Source organism: Pseudophryne corroboree, chromosome 4 (genome assembly GCF_028390025.1).
Source record: "Pseudophryne corroboree isolate aPseCor3 chromosome 4, aPseCor3.hap2, whole genome shotgun sequence".
In the NCBI taxonomy this organism is placed as follows: domain Eukaryota; kingdom Metazoa; phylum Chordata; class Amphibia; order Anura; family Myobatrachidae; genus Pseudophryne; species Pseudophryne corroboree.
The window spans coordinates 642,722,913-642,744,824 of NC_086447.1; positions in this window are offsets into that span (position 1 = coordinate 642,722,913).

Sequence of the window (21,912 nt, forward strand, 5' to 3'; positions counted from 1 at the left end):
GCTAACTAGTCAAAAAAGAGGGTGAATAACAAGGTAACCATCCTGACTAGAGGTCTGAGTGAAATGAAAAAAAAAGTGAAAAATATGATAAATGAATTTTTAAGCTATGTATGTAGACACTATCCCATATTCCCTGCTTACAAGTGTACATACTCGAAATAAACTATGCATTGTTGTTATGGTGACATCTTATCTATCCCTTCTAATAAGGGTGGAAAGGTGAATTCTGGGACTAGTGTGTGTTACATTATGCACCCAATTTATAAGTGCATGTAACCATCCCATGGACGTTACTGTGAAAGGACTGAAGTGAAAAAAACAAAAACCAAAGTAAATAAAAAGGTGCATCGTGAAAAAAAATGAAAAAAAGAAAGAAGAAAGAAAAACCGTGAACACTATTACACAGTGTAATTGTATAAAGATAAGGATTGCTACTGCCATCTGTGACCCTGGATTGCAGGGTTGTGCTAAAAAGTGAAATGTTGTGCTGCCGAGAAAAAAGGACAGTATAAAATACGTCCTATCATAGGGAGCGATTCAGTAGATTGAATACACTTCTGGGAGTGTGAGTAGCTACTTTCTTTTTAAACTTGGATTAATTCTTGACTTGTTTTTATGTCTTAAAAAATTTTTTTATTAGTCTTGATTTGGGACTAAAAATATTCTTGTTCAATTTTTGTATTTTTGTACACTCCGCGGCGGAGTTTATGGAAAGTATTGTGTAGCCGAATAAAATCAATTTTTAAAGAAAATATCGTGATGTGGATGTGAAGTTCAGGATATACAGCAAAAAGATACCTTTATGGGAACATCACCTCACTTATATACGTGAGTTGGGGTACGCTTTATATGAAGATCATCACATATCTGTAAAGACACCTTTTTTATCTCTTCTCATCACGTGTGCTGGTTTGATTTACTTCGGGAGAAAAGGCTGATTTAAAGATACCTTTTATAGGATTCACTCTATACCATTCAGTGTGAGTTGGGGTACGCCACATATTACTACCATTATATCTTTATAAAGATATCTTCATAATACCCGTCACGTACCTTTCCTTTCCCATTGGGGAGAAAAGTCCACTGAAAGATACCTTTATAGGATTTTCCATATATTACCAAGTGTGAGTTGGGGTACGCCATCTTTTGTGGAGTCTATATATTTGGAAGATTGTCTGGTGTGTATAGAATACCACCTCCTTTTTGCGAGACTAAATTCTAAATACAACGTGGGTGCCTTACATACTACACATTGGTCTTCCTTTCTTTATTTTTCCATATATTACACTGAGGCTATATGAGACCTACCCAACGATTCGTGCCTATGAAAAAGGAAGATCAATCAAAAGATACCTTTATAGGATTCATCATACACCACCAAGTGTGAGTCTGGGTACGCTGTATATGAAAATCTGTAGATTTCAAAGATACCTTGATGTGTCCTGTACACCATTCTCCTCTGTGAGTTTTGGGGTACGCTCCACATCTAATTAGCCATCCACTTATATTAAATCGAAAATTTGAGACTGAAACATACTTTTATGTGAAATACCACACATTGGTCTTTGTGTTCTTTATTTTCATATTCCTCTTCGGGACATCTGTATTGAACACCATCCATATGAGAAATCTGAAAACGAAATACCTGACTCTACGGTTTTAAAACAGGGACGTACATGTTTCCTTTTTTCCTGCTCTTGTCTTGATATATGCTCTTGCGCTGAATGCACCAGGGAGGTTTATATTTTTCGTTTATTGTATAGGGAGCGATTGTTACAGTAGTTGCTATAGATATCGTGAATACTACGATCTCCGTCATATAGTGCTGAAAGGTGCTTGTGATTTTTCCTCCATATGGTTCTAGTCCGTTATAATACAGAAAGTGACTATTGAAGGGGTTGATACTTATTGTATACATGGCATATCCTTCTAAATATTGCCCAGGCTCCTAAACATGTGATACCTATGTGCATACTATTGTTGATTTTAATTGAAATTGCCCAATCCCTGAACTCATAAAGCCATGAGTCTGGTGGGTTCTATCAATGTGTATTACTGAACCCCATAATGCCGGTGTGATTAAGGAATTAGCTTGCTCCTGCCACTGCCCAAATATGAGTAGTAAATAGACATGGCGTGCTATACTATGGCCTCTACCCAATTAATTCAGGAAGATAAACCAAGGGATGATGGTGTCTGAGGTGGCAAAACAGAGATACTGCAGAACAACGGAAACATGGGCTATATGTAATTTATAAAAAAGGGCTGTAGCTGTTGGTTTCATTGAGACCATGGGGATGTAGAGTGTTCATCAGAAATATCAACTTGGTCTCAGCTTTCAAGAGTTCCAAGTCGAGATCTCCACCACGTATTTCCATTCTGATGTGTTTCATCCCATAGGCTCTGAGTCCGCTGGGGTCACTGTCATGATACTGTTGAAAATGTCTCGCCACAGGTGAGATGACTCTGAAATTACTGTGATCCCTGTTAATATTGCGTATATTACCCACATGTTCTAATAGTCTAATTTTTAGGGGTGTAGTTGTTTTTCCAATATAAGCTTTCTTACAGGGACACTCCAAATGATAGACTGTGCCGACTGTTGTGCATGTAATCAAGCTTGATATAGTCCATTTCTTGTTGAATTTATCTGTGTATTGTTTCTCAGGGACCATGTACTTGCAGGCCTTGCAACGGCCACAGCACATAGATCCCTGTGACATTGTCCTCAGTTTTTTAGACTTGACATGTGACTGTGGACTAATTTGTCCCGTACGTTAGGTGATCTCCGCCAGCTACATTTGACTTTAGCTGGTAGTATTTTATTCAAATCACTGTCTGTTTTCAGGATTTGCCAGTGTTTCTGTAGGATGGAATCTATATTCCGCCATTGAGCATTAAAGGTACCAATGAATCTGATAGGTTCCTCATTCTGGGACCTCAACTTGGGTTTCAAGAGGGACTCCCTGGATTGCTGTTCTGTCTTTTTAATTGCGCGTTTGATGGTCCTCCCACTGTATCCCCTGTCTTTGAATCTCCTACTCTGTTCCCATTTCCTGTTCTCAAAGATTTCCTCCTCGGAACAGTTTCTCTTAATTCGCAGGAGTTCACCTTTGGGGATGGCGTGAATAGTAGGGGGAAAATGCGAGCTTTTAGCATGCAGAATACTGTTTGTAGCAGTTTTTTTCCTAAAATTGTCTGTGGAAAGAGTACCTTCTTCATCCAGTCTTATGGTTAGATCTAAGAAATTGATCTGCTCCTGACTCATTTCACAGGTTAGTCTGAGATTCAAATCATTGGTGTTAAGGAGCGAAATGAATTGTTTGAGCTCTCGAGAGTGACCCTCCCACAGAAAGAAGATATCGTCAATGTACCTACAGTATAGTAGGATATTCTCTGTGTATTTCTCCATTGACTCATGAAATACAAATTCCCTCTCCCACCACCCCAGGTAGAGGTTGGCATATGTGGGGGCACGCGCAGTCCCCATTGCCGTTCCTCTTACCTGGAGGTAGTGGGATTCATTGCAGACAAAGTAATTCTTAGTTAGGACAAATTGCAATAGGTTGATAATAAAATTATTGAAGTCGCAATGTGCCTCCATATCCAAGAAGAATTTTGATGCTTGGATACCCTGTGCATGCTGTATGCTGGTGTAAAGACTTTCCATGTCACATGACACCAGCCATACTCCCGGATTGACTCGCAAGTTGTTTAATTTATTCAATACGTCCATGGTGTCTCTAAGGTATGATGGCAAGGTGACAACATGTTTTCTGAGAAATTGGTCTACAAAAATACTGGCTTTCTCAGTAAGACTACCCTTTCCAGACACAATGGGCCTGCCAGGGGGTTTCTTCTCATTCTTGTGTACTTTGGGGAGGAGATATAGTGTTGGTGTCTTGGGGCTGGTGACCTTCAGGAATTCAAAGTCCTTCTTCGAGATCGTGCCATTCCCAAAAGCATCTGCAATCAATTTATTATATTCTCTCAGGAATTGCTGTGTGGGGCTAAAAATTATTTTTTTATAGCAGTTAGTGTCATTGAGTTGTTTTTCCAATTCTTCAATATACAGCTCCCTTGGCCACAACACTATATTCCCCCCCTTGTCAGATGGTTTGATAATGACATCCTGCCACTCTGAAAGCTCCTGCAATGCCCCTCTCTCCTCCTTACTGATGTTATCTGGATGATACCCATTGTGCTGAAACAGGGAATCTAAATCTCTTGATACCAATTTTTGAAATACCTGTACTTGTGGACATATTTTACCATCCGGGTAAAAGGTGGATTTCTTCTTGATTTTACCCTTATCAAAGGGTATGGGTCGAGTTTGATCTATCCTACTCTCCTGATGTAAGTCTTCTAATAATTCCAGTGCTGACTGATCATCCGGTCCCAGTTCTAAAGGGGCTCCATCTATGACAGTATGTTCTCTGTTGTCATTAGTGGGAGTATTTGTTGGGTGATTAGGGTTGGGGTTGTAGAAGAACTTTTTTAGGAGGAGTTTCCATGTAAACAGATTGAGGTCCTTCTCACACTCAAACCTATCCAAATTGTATGTAGGTGAAAATGAGAGACCTTTGCTAAGTATGGACTGTTGATGTTCAGTTAAAATTCTATCTGTAAGATTGATGATTCTAAGGGAGTCTGAAGTAATGAGATTATCTGCAACTGCAGGCTCCCTTACTTCCTGTACTTTCTTCTTTCCCTCGGTTCCTCCCTCCAATCCAGTGTATCTCTCTTTCTTCTTGCCCCTCTGGCCCCTCCTGATTTTTCTCCTTCTTTCCCAACATCGTCCCATACGTCTCTCTCGGGGATTTGCCTAAAAAATCCCTTCTTTGAAACCTATTGGCACCCCTAGAACTTTCTCTTTCAGAGGATTCTGGCTCTGATGTGGAATAATTCAAAGACTGCGTGTTTCTAGCTCGACTATTCTTGGTTGTGGGATTATTCCATCTAAAGACCCTATTGAGTGAATAATCCGTTTTATCCCTTTGGTATTTCCTTCTCTTTCTCTCAATGATCTCATTTTCAAAATCTTCTATTTCTTTTTTATATTTCTCATAGCGTTGCTGAAATGCATCCAGTGATTCGTAATTTTTTTATTTTTCACCTAACTGCACTATTTCCTGATTCAGTTGATTGAGAATAATTTCATCGTGCTTCGTGAGAATTTTGATTAAATCCCTTGAGCATTGGGTTAATACTTTTTCCCATTCTGTTTTTAACTCATTATTAGCCAATTCATAGGCTGGAAATAATTTAGGTCTCAGACCTCTGGGGGTAAGATGGTTCTTAAGATAATTCTCAAATGTAGATCTGTTCCACCCTGTTTTGCTCTGCTTCATCAGTGCCAATTTCAGGGAGAACAGGTCATATGTCCAGTTGGTAACACCACTGTCAAGTCTGTCTATATCCCCACCAAACATAGTTTCCATATCATTTTTCAATTTATCTCGTCTACTTTCTAGATCCCTAGATAAGCTGAAAGTGGACATCCTGTCAGTGAGAACTCAGGTTATTGGAACGATGAAAAATACAATTTTTACCAAAATCTGAATATATTATATTATAAATAATGAATGATAATATTGAGGTGCTAGATTGAAAGAAACTGATTACTCAGTATGAGGAAATCCGACAACAAGAAACGAGAAAAATCTGCACTCTCCAAATTTCAAAAAATAATTAATTGAAAGACCCCAATTAATATGTTTGGACAAATCCCATCAATAAAAGTCGGGGGTGCCACCTAAGACAACCATTAACAACACCTGATACAAAAAAAGAGAATGGGGTTGTACTACTAGGTGCACAGAAGTATGAATTAAAATATAACTTTTATTTCAATTTATTAAGAGACGCTCGGTCAACATGCGAAATATAGGGTTAAAATAAAGAGATAGGGGAATGTGCTCAAGATAGAAAGTGATGGTATTAAAAAAACGTGTCTGCTCCTTTGATTGCACTGACTCTGTTATGACTTGTATTAATTCAGATTGGATATCCTTATGTGTATTGTGTACCTCTAGTCAAATTGTACTTAATTTAAAATGCTAATAACTGAATAAATGGTGTTCTAATAAGTTTGCTGTATCACATGATGCGGAAATATCGGCCATGTATTCAACTGCTCACATCTATCCCCGTCGTCCTCAGGTCTCTTGGAACCCTATTATATAATTCCACCGATGTGGCCTATGATTTAATTAAATACCCACACGCGTTTATTTTCTTTGTGGATTTCCCAGAGAGATTTGACAAATGTGTGAATGTCCACCCTGAATCCTAACTCCCAATGATGACAAAATGTTAGATTATGTGCGTTGTCACTGCTGCAAATAAACCACTCCACCTGATCTGCATCGGATTCGATAAATTTGCCCTATGGGCTATGAAGACCTTATTGTGGGTGGTATATCAAACTTGGTTAATACACAAATATTCCTGGACACATATTACCCTGATCACACATGGGTTGTGTACTACCCAGGGTATTCTCCACCCGATGCACGTCTAATTGTTGAGACAGTATAATATATACTTGCACTGTCAATTTTCACAAAATGCTTACTAGGTCTTCTATCATGGGGAGGCCCTCACTCCCAATTGCCAACCTGATGGAGAAGATACTGTCACTAGCACTTTATTCTACTAAATAAACTGGGTGGACGTGTTACACAAATGTGTAATTAATCCACGTATATCCAATTGGGCATAGGATTTAGTGCTATCTGTACAGTGACAAGGTAAAAGATACTGGGCATCGGATGGACCAGAGACGCATAATTGTTCACTGAACATATACCAGGACACCAATATAGTAAAAACTGGTCCTGGTTAATAGAGGAGGAAAAAGGGACAGGTGTGTCCTAATTAGGTGTGCACAATGTCTGTATGCCCCTAATACATTAGGGAAAGGATTGCAGGAACTACTAATTGTATATCCCAATGGGTGTCTGAGACCCTGATGACTTATGGCTAATGGTTCCAATTTGCGGGTATTCCCGTGCTAGCCATGTGTTGCTCAGACCACCCTGGGTATATACTAGACAAATGTAATATTAGAAACCTATTTAAAATAAAAGTAAACAGAGTATAAATAACGGCATTGCATCAGTGTTTAGCCTAATCAGCTTTTGTCCGATTAGCGGGTGTTCCCATGCTCACTGTGCGGTGCCAGTTATCTCTCAAAACGCCCAAAATAAAAGTGACAGAGGTACTATTAATTAATTATTAAGTAGGTATCGTGACTGCATCGGCTTTCAATCAGCATTTGTCCGATCCATGATAACTACCATGTTCGCCATGCAGTACTTAGATGACCCAAAATACACATAAAACAAACAACAGTCAGTACAAGAGCATCGGAGCAGATCACTGTGCCGATGCGCGCATTTCGCAACAAGCTTTTTCGAGGCTTAACCCGAGTGTCTCTCCTGACAAGGAATTTATCATATGAATAAGCCAATGCCATGAAGTCCTACGATCACCTGACCGCCTCAGCTGGTTCAGGTTAACAGGTTGCTGATTGCCCCTCATGCATATTCAATTAGTCCTGGGTTACGCTTGCATGGGAAGTGCTTGTGAATAGTGCTGACATCTTTATTCCCATAGTAACGCATTAACCCTCTCGTTATCCCTATGTATATGAAAGTGATCTTAGTACTGAATTGACACTCATTGTCCATATTCATTGACAATTCTGACCTTTGCTTATCCCTCTTACATGTGTCAGATTCTCTGTGTAATAGTTTGACATAGATAACTTAACTAAATCGAGTATGTCCTATTCACATCGTAATCTGGGTAGATATAGATCCCTTGGTGAGAATTCCTTCTCTTATTGTTATATTGCTCCATATTGCTGAACTTGGGTCTGCCATGGTCTAGCCTTATACAAATCAGATATCGGCTCTGCATAGTGTATTGCTAACTAGTCAAAAAACAGGGTGAATTCCAAGGTAACCATCCTGACTAGAGGTCTGAGTGAAATGAAAAAAAAAAGTGAAAAATATGATAAATGAATTTTTAAGCCATGTATGTAGACACTATCCCATATTCCCTGCTTACAAGTGTACATACTCAAAATAAACTATGCATTGTTGTTATGGTGACACCTTATCTATCCCTTCTAATAAGGGTGGAAAGGTGAATTCTGGGACTAGTGTGTGTTACATTATGCACCCAATTTATAAGTGCATGTAACCATCCCATGGACGTTACTGTGAAAGGACTGAAGTGAAAAAAAACAAAAAACAAAGTAAATAAAAAGGTGCATCCAATCTGAATTAATACAAGTCATAACAGAGTCAGTGCAATCAAAGGAGCAGACACGTTTTTTTAATACCATCACTTTCTATCTTGAGCACATTCCCCTATCTCTTTATTTTAACCCTATATTTCACATGTTGACCGAGCTTCGGTCTCTTAATAAATTGAAATAAAAGTTATATTTTAATTCATACTTCTGTGCACCTAGTAGTACAACCCCATTCTCTTTTTTTGTATCAGGTGTTGTTAATGGTTGTCTTAGGTGGCACCCACGACTTTTATTGATGGGTTTTGTCCAAACATATTAATTGGGTTCTTTCAATTAATTATTTTTTGAAATTTGGAGAGTGCAGATTTTTCTCGTTTCTTGTTGTTTGACAGTGACATGGCCTGCAGGACTATTGGCTTTCCTGGGTAAGGAGGAAATTGACACTGAGGGAGTTGGTGGTGTGGTTTGCAGGAGCTTGGTTACAAGAGGAAGCGATTTAGTGGTCAGTGCACTGCTTCCGCTGTCACCCAAAGTTTTTGAACTTGTCACTGACTTATGATGAATGCGCTGCAGGTGACGTATAAGGGAGGATGTTCCGAGGTGGTTAACGTCCTTACCCCTACTTATTACAGCTTGACAAAGGCAACACACAGCTTGACACCTGTTGTCCGCATTTGTGTTGAAATAATTCCACACCGAAGAGCTGATTTTTTTTTGTATTTTGACCAGGCATGTCAATGGCCATATTCGTCCCATGGACAACAGGTGTCTCCCCGGGTGCCTGACTTAAACAAACCACCTCACCATCAGAATCCTCCTTGTCAATTTCCTCCCCAGCGCCAGCAACACCCATATCCTCATCCTGGTGTACTTCAACAGTGACATCTTCAATTTGACTATCAGGAACTGGACTGCGGGTGCTCCTTCCAGCACTTGCAGGAGGCGTGCAAATGGTGGAAGGCGCAAGCTCTTCCCGTCCAGTGTTGGGAAGGTCAGGCATCGCAACCGACACAATTGGACTCTCCTTGGGGATTTGTGATTTAGAAGAACGCACAGTTCTTTGCTGTGCTTTTGCCAGCTTAAGTCTTTTCATTTTTCTAGCGAGAGGATGAGTGCTTCCATCCTCATGTGAAGCTGAACCACTAGCCATGAACATAGGCCAGGGCCTCAGCCGTTCCTTGCCACTCCGTGTCGTAAATGGCATATTGGCAAGTTTACGCTTCTCCTCAGACGATTTTAATTTTGATTTTTGGGTCATTTTACTGAACTTTTGTTTTTTGGATTCTACATGCTCTCTACTATGACATTGGGCATCGGCCTTGGCAGACGACGTTGATGGCATTTCATCGTCTCGGCCATGACTAGTGGCAGCAGCTTCAGCACGAGGTGGAAGTGGATCTTGAGCTTTCCCTATTTTAACTTCCACATTTTTGTTCTCCATTTTTTAATGTGTGGAATTATATGCCAGTGTCAATAGCAATGGCCTACTACTATATTTACTGCGCACAACTGAAATGCACCACAGGTATGGATGGATAGTATACTTGACGACACAGAGGTAGGTACAGCAGTGGCCTACCGTACTGCTATATATAGTATACTGGTGGTCACTGTGTCAGCAAACTGCAAAACTAAAATGCACCACAGGTATAGAATGTAGATGGATAGTATACTTAATGGATGACGACACAGAGGTAGGTACAGCAGTGGCCTACCGTACTGCTATATATAGTATACTGGTGGTCACTGTGTCAGCAAACTGCAAAACTAAAATGCACCACAGGTATAGAATGTAGATGGATAGTATACTTAATGGATGACGACACAGAGGTAGGTACAGCAGTGGCCTACCGTACTGCTATATATAGTATACTGGTGGTCACTGTGTCAGAAAACTGCAAAACTAAAATGCACCACAGGTATAGAATGTAGATGGATAGTATACTTAATGGATGACGACACAGAGGTAGGTACAGCAGTGGCCTACCGTACTGCTATATATATAGTATACTGGTGGTCACTGTGTCAGCAAACTGCAAAACTAAAATGCACCACAGGTATAGAATGTAGATGGATAGTATACTTAATGACGCCACAGAGGTAGGTACAGCAGTGGCCTTCCATTCCGTACTGCTATATATAGTATACTGGTGGTCACTGTGTCAGCAAACTGCAAAACTAAAATGCACCACAGGTATAGAATGTAGATGGATAGTATACTTAATGGATGACGACACAGAGGTAGGTACAGCAGTGGCCTACAGTACTGCTATATATAGTATACTGGTGGTCACTGTGTCAGCAAACTGCAAAACTAAAATGCACCACAGGTATAGAATGTAGATGGATAGTATACTTAATGGATGACGACACAGAGGTAGGTACAGCAGTGGCCTACCGTACTGCTATATATAGTATACTGGTGGTCACTGTGTCAGCAAACTGCAAAACTAAAATGCACCACAGGTATAGAATGTAGATGGATAGTATACTTAATGGATGACGACACAGAGGTAGGTACAGCAGTGGCCTACCGTACTGCTATATATAGTATACTGGTGGTCACTGTGTCAGCAAACTGCAAAACTAAAATGCACCACAGGTATAGAATGTAGATGGATAGTATACTTAATGGATGATGACACAGAGGTAGGTACAGCAGTGGCCTACCGTACTGCTATATATAGTATACTGGTGGTCACTGTGTCAGCAAACTGCAAAACTAAAATGCACCACAGGTATAGAATGTAGATGGATAGTATACTTAATGGATGACGACACAGAGGTAGGTACAGCAGTGGTCTACCGTACTGCTATATATAGTATACTGGTGGTCACTGTGTCAGCAAACTGCAAAACTAAAATGCACCACAGGTATAGAATGTAGATGGATAGTATACTTAATGGATGACGACACAGAGGTAGGTACAGCAGTGGCCTACCGTACTGCTATATATAGTATACTGGTGGTCACTGTGTCAGCAAACTGCAAAACTAAAATGCACCACAGGTATAGAATGTAGATGGATAGTATACTTAATGGATGATGACACAGAGGTAGGTACAGCAGTGGCCTACCGTACTGCTATATATAGTATACTGGTGGTCACTGTGTCAGCAAAACTCTGCACTGTACTCCTCCTATATAATATTAATTATACTGGTGGTCCCCAGTCCCCACAATAAAGCAGCACACTGAGCACAGATATGGAGTGTTTTTCAGGCAGACAACGTATACTGGTGGTCACTGTCAGCAAAACTCTGCACTGTACTCCTGCTATATAATACAGCTGCTCCCCAGTCCCCACAATTAAGCAGTGTGAGCACAGATATATTATGCAGCACACTGAGCACAGATATGGTATGGAGCGTTTTTTTCAGGCAGAGAACGGATAAAAACTGGTGGTCACTTATCAGCAAAACTCTGCACTGTACTCCTCCTAACAGCTGCTCCCCAGTCCTCCCCACAATTAAGCAATAAAGCAATCAACTTCAACAATAAACGGAGAGGACGCCAGCCACGTCCTCTCCCTATCATCTCCAATGCACGAGTGAAAATGGCGGCAACGCGCGGCTGCTTATATAGAATCCGAATCTCGCGAGAATCCGACAGCGGGATGATGACGTTCGGGTGCGCTCGGGTTAGCCGAGCAAGGCGGGAAGGTTCGAACCTGCCTCGGACCCGTGTAAAAAGGGTGAAGTTCGGGGGGGTTCGGTTTCCGAGAAACCGAACCCGCTCATCACTACTTAAGACAGGGTACAATATGCATGGGTTAGGGATAATACAATTTATATGAATGTTCCTATCATTTGCCGATGTACAATTGGTTGTAGCTGTTTTCTCCCCATCGACATGTGTCGGTGATGGTGTGCTCGCAATCACATTCCTGTCAGGTTTGGAACTTGCTGTGCGAGCCAGCTCAGAATCAGAATCAGAATCAGCTTTATTGGCCAGGTATACTTGCGTATACTAGGAATTTGTCTTCGGTTTGCTATACAACAGCCAAGTAGGTAACAGATAAGCAGGTGGGGGGCAAATAAAGTCACACAGATAGGTATACCGTAGGGACACAAGTTGGTTACATGTACGTCTAGTCAGTCAATGTTCAGGAGTTCAGCAGGCGGACCGCTTGGGGAAAGAAACTTTTGAGGCTTCTGGTGGACCTGGCGGGGACGGCCCTGTAATGCCTGCCTGAAGGAAGCAAGTTAAACATGCTGTGGCCGGGGTGTAGCTGGTCTTTTACTATCTTCATTGCCCGCTTTTTAGCTCTGGACAGATACAGGTCCTGGACTGAGGGAAGGTCGGCCCCGATGATCTTCTCTGCGGTTCTGACCACCTTTTGGAGCCTGCATCTGTCCCTCGCGCTGGCGTAGCTGTACCATACGAGTATCGAGGAGCACAGTACTGACTCCACAATCGTGGAGTAGAAGAGGAGCAGAAGCTTCTGTGGGATGTTGAACTTCCTTAGTTGCCTGAGGAAGAACAACCTCTGCTGTGCTTTCCCAACAGTGGCGTCAGCGTTGGACCCCTATTTAAGGTCCCGGGAGATTGTGGTCCCTAGAAACTTGAAGGAGTCCACTAGTGATACCACACTGTCAGCAATCGTTAGCAGAGGTGCACTAGATGACTTCTTCCTGAAGTCCACTATCACCTCGACAGTTTTGAGGGGGTTGAGCTCAAGGTTGTTGTGGATGCACCACTGGGTCAGCCGGTCTACTTCCTGTCTATAGGCTGATTCGTCCCCGTCCTTGATGAAGCTGATGACGGTGGTGTCATCGGCGAATTTGCTGATCTTTACTGATTACGCCTCTGAGGTACAGTCATTTGTGTACAGGGAGAAGAGCAGGGATGAGAGGACACAGCCCTGAGGGGCCCCTGTACTAATGGACCTCGCTTGAGAGGTGAATTCCCCCGCTTTCACCACCTGTGTCCTATCTGTCAGGAAGTCTACTATCCAGGAACAGGTAGCTTCTGGGACCCCTAGGCGAAGTAATTTGGGGTGGAGGATGCTGGGGACGATTGTATTGAAGGCCGAGCTGAAATCGACAAACAGGACCCTCGCGTAGGTACCGGGAATGTCTAGGTGCTGTAGAATGTAGTGCAGGCCCAGGTTGACTGCATCCTTGGCACACCGATTCGATCGATAGGCGAACTATAGAGGGTCCAGTTGGGGGCCAGTCACAGTTTTCAGGTGATTCAAAACCAGACGCTCGAACGTTTTCATGACCACAGACGTCAGTGCTATCGGCCTGTTCAGGTTCGTGATAGAGGGTTTCTTGGGGACCGGGACGATAGTAGACCTTTTAAGGCAGGAACAAAGGAAATAAATATATTACCCACTGGAAATACCACAGCAGCTGGAAGGGGTTTGTCAGACCCCGCTAAAAAATAAACAATATGCAATGGGGTACCAGCGCTAGGAGTTGTATCGCCAATTATTCAATAAATCAATTACCACTGGATCAGTTATAAATTTTAATAAACATAATTATCACATGAATAAAAACGTGAAGATGAAGGTATTTAGGAGTTAACCATACAATTAAAATATAGAATACAATGATATAAAATCAAAAATAAGAATTGGCTCTGAGGTAATATTGATTCAAATTGCTGGAATGAACCCAACCATTATTTTAGTGATCCCGGACTTAGTAAAGTGCAGATTTCCTCCTCCTTAGAATTATTTGTGCAGTCAGCTGGTAATACCCTTAATAGTACCTCTCACACAGTTCCATATAAAGATGGTGATGATTGCTCGTCTGTGCAGATATTCAAGGGGTTTCCATAATCCTGCTGGTTGTGCTGAAAAGGAGTGGTTTGCAGGTAAAATCCTTGGAAATCCAAGTGTGCAAAGGAGTCCTTATCTGGATCAAACTGGACAAAGGTTGGGATTCCACAGCAGTGCCTTAACGCGTTTCCCTGAGCCAGGTCGCTCAGCTTCTTCAGAAGTAAACCTCAGATTCATTCTGAGCCATTTTTATACCTCACTAATAGGTGCTTCACATTGCAGCTGTGTTAATTCTAATTTAATTAACTGATCCAGAGTTAAAAATAAAAATCATTATCTATGTTTAAGAAGACAGTCCTAAAATCATCATCATAAGTTTAATTATACATGATTATGAAAGAAAATAATCATTTGAACAGACATAAACATAGCGGTCATGTGACCTTATCTCACATTCACCAGTACTTCTCATTATAGAGTCAGGTGTGTTAGGCCCACTGATAGGTCCTATGGTTCCCACTCTGCATTAGGACACCCACCTGTGTGAAGGGTGAGTGCACCTGTGTTGCGCTCCACCGTGCGTTGCCACAACCCACGGACACCGTTGTCGGAAGTCGTCCGTGGGACGCACGGTTGGAACGCACCCAATGCATTGTGGGACTCCGTCACGTGTCCCAGAGTGGACACGTGATCGGGCCCATCGAGCGGCTCTTTTGATTGTCTGTTACTAGAATACATTCTGAATGAGAATCATTTATCCTGGTATAAGCATTGCATCGGAGATCATTTCATTGTTTATTCTGTAGATTCGCTAAGTAAAATATAATAGTATGATAGTATAATGATACAGAGGGTAATATTCACGTGTTATGAGAACCTATTGTTGTAGAGGGAAACAACATTATCTATACAGTGAATTATTCGTTATTTGATTGAACATGATTGGTAGAAAAACACGAAATTAAGCAAAAAATTAATTAAAAAAATAATATTTTTTTTTTATATAGGTTCAGTGATATATTAAATAAATCCATTAGAAACCCCATAGTTGGATAGATGAATTAATACATACAGATTGTACAAGGAGGGGAGTTTTTTTTTTTTTTCACCTTACACACTACTAATATATGTACATATATATGCATAAATTGTACTTATGGTAGATTACAGTTTTCATATAATGGAGTTAATCTCCATGTTCTCATTTAACCCATCCGGGTGTAGGGAGTTAAATTGTAACATCCAAAAAACTTCTCTTTAACAGAGATTGATGTACCTGTCCCCCCCTCTTATAGTAGGTTGTACTAGTTCTAAGGCTATAAGCCTTAGAGTATCAGGATTGCCCCCATGTTTTTCACAAAAATGTCGTGATACACTATGTTTCATATATTTCTTAAGTATATTTCTTCTATGCTCTAAAAAGCGTATTTTAAGTGGTCGAGTCGTTCGTCCTATATAGGGAAGATTGCAACTGCATAGTAATAAATAAATTACATATGCTGAGTTGCAGTTAATAAAAGTTTTTATCATATGTATCTCTTTTTTATGGGGTATCTCTATTTTTGTGGTTCTTCTTTCAATGAATTTACATGTGGTACATTTACTGTGACCACATTGAAAAAAACCAGGTGGCCTTTCTATCGAAGTCAGCCAATTTGGTCCTTTGGTCTCATTTGTTTTCTCTTTTATATCTCGCAGATGGCTGGGGGCTAACATCGATTTCAAGGATTTGTTTTTCTTGTATACAACCCTAGGGGTAGGTGGAAGTATAGACCCCAATACATTATCATGTCTTAGTATTTTATAATTTCTTTTCTCTAACGTCCTAAGTGGATGCTGGGGACTCCGTAAGGACCATGGGGAATAGCGGCTCCGCAGGAGACTGGGCACATCTAAAGAAAGCTTTAGGACTAACTGGTGTGCACTGGCTCCTCCCCCTATGACCCTCCTCCAAGCCTCAGTTAGATTTCTGTGCCCGACGAGAAGGGTGCACACTAGGGGCTCTCCTGAGCTTCTTAGTGAAAGTTTTAGTTTAGGTTTGTTATTTTCAGTGAGACCTGCTGGCAACAGGCTCACTGCATCGAGGGACTAAGGGGAGAAGAAGCGAACTCACCTGCGTGCAGAGTGGATTGGGCTTCTTGGCTACTGGACATTAGCTCCAGAGGGACGATCACAGGCCCAGCCTGGATGGGTCCCGGAGCCGCGCCGCCGGCCCCCTTACAGAGCCAGAAGAGCGAAGAGGTCCAGAAAAATCGGCGGCAGAAGACGTTCCTGTTTTCAATAAGGTAGCGCACAGCACTGCAGCTGTGCGCCATTGCTCTCAGCACACTTCATACTCCGGTCACTGAGGGTGCAGGGCGCTGGGGGGGGCGCCCTGAGACGCAATAAAACATGATAAAAATACCTTACATGGCAAAAAATACATCACATATAGCTCCTGGGCTATATGGATGCATTTAACCCCTGCCAGAATATACAGAAAAACGGGAGATAAGGCCGCCGAAAAGGGGGCGGAGCCTATCTCCTCAGCACACTGGCGCCATTTTCCCTCACAGCTCAGTTGGAGGGAAGCTCCCTGGCTCTTCCCTGCAGTCACTACACTACAGAAAGGGTTAAAAAAAGAGAGGGGGGCACTAATTAGGCGCAGTATTAAAACATACAGCAGCTATAAGGGGAAAAACACTTATATAAGGTTATCCCTGTATATATATATAGCGCTCTGGTGTGTGCTGGCATACTCTCCCTCTGTCTCCCCAAAGGGCTAGTGGGGTCCTGTCCTCTATCAGAGCATTCCCTGTGTGTGTGCTGTGTGTCGGTACGTTTGTGTCGACATGTATGAGGAGAAAAATGATGTGGAGACGGAGCAGAGTGTCTGTAACAGTGATGTCTCCACCTAGGGAGTCGACACCTGAGTGGATGTACTGTTGAAAATTACGTGACAGTGTCAGCTCTGTATAAAAAAACAGTGGTTGACATGAGACAGCCGGCTACTCAGCTTGTGCCTGTCCAGACGTCTCATAGGCCGTCAGGGGCTCTAAAGCGCCCGTTACCTCAGATGGCAGATACAGACGCCGACACGGATACTGACTCCTGTGTCGACGGTGAAGAGACAACCGTGATTTCCAGTAGGGCCACACGTTACATGATTGAGACAATGGAAAATGTTTTATACATTTCTGATAATACGAGTACCACCAAAAAGGGGTATTATGTTCGGTGAGGGAAAAACTACCTGTAGTTTTCCTGAATCTGAGAAATAAAATGAGGTGTGTGATGATGCGTGGGTTTCCCCCCGATAACAATTGATAATTTCTTAAAAAGTATTGGCTGTATACCCTTTCCCGCCAGAGGTTAGGGTGCGTTGGGAAACACCCCCTAGGGGGGATAAGGCGCTCACACGCTTGTAAGAACAAGGGCTCTACCCTCTCATGAGATGACCGCCCTTAAGGATCCTGCTGATAGAAAGCAGGAGGGTATCCAAAAATGTATTCACACACATACTGGTGTTATACTGCGACCAGCAATCGCCTCAGCCTGGAGGTGCAGTGCTGGGTTGGCATGGTCGGATTCCCTGACTGGAAATATTGATATCCTAGATAAGGATAGTATATTATTGCCTATAGAGCATTTAAAAGATGCATTTCTATATATGCATGATGCACAGCGGAATATTGCCGACTGGCATCAAGTATAAGTGCGTTGTCCAATTCTACCAGTAAAATGGTCAGGTGATGCGGATTCCAAACGGCATTTGGAAGTATTGCCTTTGAAAGGGGACATTTGGGGTCGGTCTTTTAGACCTGGTGGCCACGGCAACAACTGGGAAATCCACGTTTGTACCCCAGGTCGCCTCTCAAAATAAGACGCCGTATTATCAGGCGCAGTCCTTTGTTGGCAAGCGGACAAAAGGTTCCTCTTTTCTGCTTGTGACAGAGGGAGAGGAAAAAGGCTGAAGAGATTACCCAGTTCCCAGGAACAGAAATCCTTTCCCGCCTCTGCAAAGCCCTCAGTATGACGCTAGGGCCTTACAAGCTCAGGCACGGTGGGGGCCCGTTCTCAATGAATTTCAGTGCGCAGTGGGCTCACTCGCAAGTAGACCCCTGGATCCTTCAGGTAATATCTCAAGGGTACATATTGAAATTCGAGACGTCTCCCCCTCGCCGTTTCCAAAAGTCGGCTTTACCGACGTCTCCCTCTGACAGGGAGGCAGTTTTGGAAGCCATTCACAAGCTGTATTCCCAGCAGGTGATAATCAAGGTACCCCTCCTGCAACAGGGAACGGGGTATTATTCCACACTATTGTGGTACCGAAGCCAGACGGCTCGGTGAGACCGATTCTAAATCTAAAATCTAAAATCTTTGAACACTTACATACAGAGGTTCAAATTCAAGATTGAGTCACTCAGAGCAGTGATTGCGAACCTGGAAGAAGGGGACTACATGATGTCTCGGGACATCAAGGATGCTTACCTTCATGTCAAAATTTACCCTTCTCACCAAGCAGGGCCGTCTTAACAGCAGTGTGGGCCCTGGGCACAGCAATGTACTGGGGCCCCTACCCATCCTCCAGGGGGGGGGGGGGGGCTATCAGCGGCAGCTTTGATGTCCTGCGGGGGTAGGGGGCTTCTATCTTCCGCTCAGCATGTAGAACCTGGAGCAGTAATCTGCTAATTACTCCTTTACTGCACAAATGGGGCAGGATGGAGAACACTAAACTGTAGAAGGTGGCATTGGGCTGAATGAAGGGGCCCCGTACATAACCTCCAGGGTGGCAGGGAGTGTTTAATACACAGGGGAGGTGTGGATAGCGGAGTGGGCTTAATATTCATCATTTTCTGGTGAGAGAGCAGCTTGCATGACTGTAGATATCTCAAGTTCCTGGAAAATGATTTCTTAGATTTGAATGGGATAAAAATGAGAAAGTCTCACCTGTCAGGAGGTTCTGGGGACTTGGGGATCAGAGTTCAGGAGCCAGAGCAATCCACCAATGAAAATATAAAACTGCATATTAGGCAAGTGGAGCTGGAGCAGGGACCACCTGCTGGAAGGCTGATATCTCTGGTTCTGGACACAGTAGAGACAAGCTGCCAGTGTCCACCAAAAGTGGAGAGTCCCAGCTTTTGAAATGTACCCTCAGAAAAAACTCTACATCATACAGAGCCCGAGATATCTGGCTGGCAAGAGCAATTAACAGGCTTGGATAGGGACCACTGCTTTGAAGTCGGATATCTCTGGTTCCCTATGGCCGATTTTCACAAATTTGGTACCTCTGGAAAGAGGGGACCCTCAGCTATCAGCCTAGGGCCCTTATACTCCTGGGGCCCTTGGGCAAGAGCCCATTGAGCCCATACGAAAAGACGGCCCTGTCACCAAGGGTACCTCAGGTTATGGTACAGAACTGTCACTATCAGTTCAGACGCTGCCGTAGGGATGGTCCACGGCACCCCGGGTCTTTACCAAGGTAATGGCCGAAATTATATCCCTTCGAAGGAAGGGAATTTTAGTTATCCCTTACTTGGACGATTCCCTGATAAGGGTAAGATCCAGGGAACAGTTGGAAGTCGGTGTAGCACTATCTCAGGTAGTGTTGCGGCAGCACGATTGGATTCTCAATATTCCAAAATCGCAGCTGGTTCCGACGACTTGTCTTCTGTTTCCTAGGGATGTTCCTGGACACAGTCCAGAAAAAAGGTGTTTCTCCCGGAAGAGAAAGCCAGGGAGTTATCCGAGCTAGTCAGGAACCTCCTAAAACCGAACCAAGTCTCAGTGCATCAATGCACAAGGGTTCTGGGTAAAAATGGTGGCTTCCTACGAAGCAATCCCATTCGTTAGATTCCACGCAAGAACTTTCCAGTGGAACCTACTGGACAAATGGTCCGGGTCGCATTTTAAGATGCATCAGCGGATAACCCTGTCACCAAGGACAAGGGTATCCATCCTGTGGTGGTTGCAGAGTGCTCATCTTCTAGAGGGCCGCAGATTCGGCATTCAGGACTGGGTCCTGGTGACCACGGATGCCAGCCTGCGAGGCTGGGGAGCAGTCACACAGGGAAGGAATATCCAGGGCTTAGGGTCAAGCCTGGATACATCACTTCACATAAATATCCTGAAGCTAAGGGCCATTTACAATGCTCTAAGCTTAGCAAGACCTCTGCTTCAAGGTCAGCCGGTGTTGATCCAGTCGGACAACATCATGGCAGTCACCCACGTAAACAGACAGGGTGGCACAAGAAGCAGGAGGGCAATGGCAGAAGCTGCAGGGATTCTTCGCTGGGCGGAAAATCATGTGATAGCACTGTCAACAGTATTCATTCCGGGAGTGGACAACTGGGAAGCAGACTTCCTCAGCACGACCTCCACCCGGGAGAGTGGGGACTTCACCCAGAAGTCGTCCACATGATTAAAAAACTCGACAGGTATTGCGCCAGGTCAAGAGACCCTCAGGCAATAGTTGTAGACGCTCTGGTAACACCGTGGGTGTACCAGTCAGTGTATGTGTTCCCTCCACTGCCACTCATACCCAAGGTACTGAGATTGATAAGATGGAGAGGAGAAAGCACTATATTCGTGGCTCCGGATTGGCCAAGAAGGACTTGGTAACCGGAACTTCAAGAGATGCTCACGGAGGATCCGTGGCCTCTACCTCTAAGAAGGGACCTGCTCCAGCAAGGACCCTGTCTGTTCCAAGACTTACCGCGGCTGCGTTTGACGGCATGCCGGTTGAACACCGTATCCTGAAGAAGAAAAAAAAAGGCATTCCGGATGAAGTCATCCATATCCTTATCTAAAGCCAGGAAGGATGTAACCGCAAAAACATTATCACCGCAATTGGCGAAAATATGTTGCGTAGTGCGAGGCCAGTAAGGCCAGACGGAGGAAATTCAACTGGGACGATTCCTACATTTCCTGCAAACAGGAGTGTCTATGGGCCTGAAATTGGGGTCCATTAAGGTTCAGATTTCGGCCCTGTCAATTTTCTTCCAAAAAAGAACTAGCTTCAGTCCCTGAAGTTTAGACGTTTGTAAAAGGGTTACTGCATATACAGCCTCCTTTTGTGCCTTCAGTGGCAATTTGGGATCTCAATGTAGTTTGGGTTCCAAAAGTCACATTGGTTTGAACCACTTAAATCTGTGGAGTTAAAATATCTCACATGGAAAGTGGTCATGCTGTTGGCCCTGGCCTGGGCCAGGCGCGTGTCAGAATTGGCGGTTTTATCCTGTAAAAGCCCTTATCTGATTTTCCATTCGGACAGGACGGAATTGAGGACTCGTCCTCAGTTTCTCCCTAAGGTGGTTCCAGCGTTTTCACCTGAACCAACCTATTGTGGTGCCTGCGGCTACTAGGGACTTGGAGGAATCCAAGTTGCTGGATGTTGTCAGGGTCCTGAAAATATGTTTCCAGGACGGCTGGAGTCAGGAAATCTGACTTGCTGTTTATCCTGTATGCACCCAATAAGCTGGGTGCTCCTGCTTCTAAGCAGACTATTGCTCGTTGGATTTGTAGTACAATTCAGCTTGCACATTCTGTGGCAGGCCTGCCACAGCTAAAATCTGTAAAAGCCCGTTCCACAAGGAAAGTGGGCTCATCTTGGGCGGCTGCCCGAGGGGTCTCGGCTTTACAACTTTGCCGAGCAGCTACTTGGTCAGGGGCAAACACGTTTGCTAAATTTTAAAATTTGATACCCTGGCTGAGGAGGACCTGGAGTTCTCTCATTCGGTGCTGCAGAGTCATCCGCACTCTCCCGCCCGTTTGGGAGCTTTGGTATAATCCCCATGGTCCTTACGGAGTCCCCAGCATCCACTTAGGACGTTAGAGAAAATAAGAATTTACTTACCGATAATTCTATTTCTCATAGTCCGTAGTGGATGCTGGGCGCCCATCCCAAGTGCGGATTGTCTGCAATACTTGTACATA